The following is a 1,793-nucleotide window of genomic DNA, read 5'->3' on the forward strand; positions in this document are numbered from 1 at the left end:
GGTAGGGGTGGGGATAGAAAAGAAGGAAGGTAGGGGAGATGGCGATACGTCGAATTTGAGGTGGAAAGGAAAAGGTCTGATGATAGGCGCATGGAACCGCGCAGGAGGATTGGGGCCGCCAGTGGGGGTTCAGCACCAGGTAGGTGTAAAGGTAAATTATGCCCCATCGGACCTATCAATAAACCCAACACTAACATTCAAATTGTCCCTACTCATACCCTAATACTAACCTTTATACTACCTCATCCCCAACGGTGCTGTATGTACAGCATCGTTCATGCATCGTGCAGTCTTTTCTCGTTGGAAAGGATCGTGAAAGATCCTTTCCAACGAGAAAAATTGTATGTGTGTATGCAGCTTCAGTGAGGTGATTTGGATCTGTGAATAAGATTACCTCCTGGGGGCATCAGTGATACCAATTGAATTTACATTCTTGATGAATTAGGTGGCCTTGAGGGTAACATAAATGTACACTTTGTAAGAGGCTTTTGTCACACTTTCTAAGATGTTTCTCAGCCTACCCCTATTATAATGAATGCCATTTTTTATGTAGTTGTTGCCACTACAGGTTGTGCCAGGACTGTGTGAGGTTCATTACTATCGCACAGATCCATAGTTGCCAGACAGCAGACTGCCGGGAAGTGTTGATCTATAGAAAGATTTATTTTAAAAGTTAATGAATCGAATTACATTAAATCAATGTTAAATAATAAAATATGACATTTTATAGAAGGTATGCACTTTTGTAGTTACCCCTCAAATGACTGGAGGTGAGTAGGACTAGGTGTTATGTAGCGCTGTGACCTACCTGTCTGTGACTCTGAACCATTTCTCGAAGTTGCTGGTCACTCATGCAAACAGCAATGTCTCTTTTGGTTTCAGGTGGGATTCTGCTGCCGTGTTCAATAGAGAGGCTGAAAAAGAGTGCAGCAAGACTCTAAGTCTGAACAAAAACTTCACTACTGATTATTGACACAATTGTTAAGCCCACAAGAATAACCATTTTATTTCAATGTTTTGGCCATCCACTTAGTTCAGCTCTGATCAGGTAGATTGATGTTACTGATACTGTGACTCACTTGGTATTTTTCCATTTAGTGGGCAGTTTCTTCAGGCTTTGCTCCAGTTGATGGTGTGCTCTGGTGGCCAGGGTGCTGTTTAGAACTTCCTCCAGAGACTTCCCAGGAAAGAAATTCATTATTGTGGATGGCACCTGCCAAGAAAGAAACAAATAATTAATTAGCCAGAAATCTATGTGGTTGTAAAGCTTTCCAAATATTGCAAGAAATATTTTTATGAATGTGACTAGAAGTGACCTAAAGGAATTCAAAGATAAAGATCCTGCTGTAAAGTTTTGCCTGCAACAGACAGAGCTTAATCAGGTAATACTTTACCTTTCTGCAGTGCATTTGAATCCTAGAGTTGCTGTATTGGATTTTCTTCTGAACTGAAGCAGGGTGAAGCTACTGGTCCTCACTTCTGACATGATCTATCTCTAAAACGAGCCCGATCAACATGTTGTGTTTAACTGAGGTTTCTGCAATCCTGTTCTTAAGCTAGGTACACACTTCCAATTTTTATCGTTTGTAAACGAACGAGGAACGATCCTGCACGATATCTGCGAACGATCATATGGCACCATTCCTGTACCTACAGATAACGACACGATCGTTCAAAGATATTGTACACGCGATAGATGCGATCGTTTGAACGATACAGGAAGTGACGTGCACCACAGGAAGTGAGCGAACGTTCGTTCACCGCGCATGCTCAGACCATGGACGATCACTGAA

The 1,793-nt window shown here is 41.9% G+C and overlaps 1 long non-coding RNA gene across 1 annotated transcript; it reads right to left on the bottom strand.

Moving 5' to 3' along the window:
- Nucleotides 1-805: 805 nt before the first annotated feature.
- Nucleotides 806-1,215, bottom strand: LOC140321358 (uncharacterized). Its single transcript, XR_011918913.1, has 2 exons — nt 1,080-1,215; nt 806-914 (listed from the first exon to the last, which is right to left on the bottom strand). It is a non-coding gene; the product is annotated as an uncharacterized lncRNA (long non-coding RNA).
- Between the last annotated feature and the right edge of the window lie 578 nt (nt 1,216-1,793).

This window comes from Pyxicephalus adspersus, unplaced genomic scaffold (assembly GCF_032062135.1).
Source record: "Pyxicephalus adspersus unplaced genomic scaffold, UCB_Pads_2.0 Sca2853, whole genome shotgun sequence".
NCBI classification, from domain to species: Eukaryota; Metazoa; Chordata; class Amphibia; order Anura; family Pyxicephalidae; genus Pyxicephalus; species Pyxicephalus adspersus.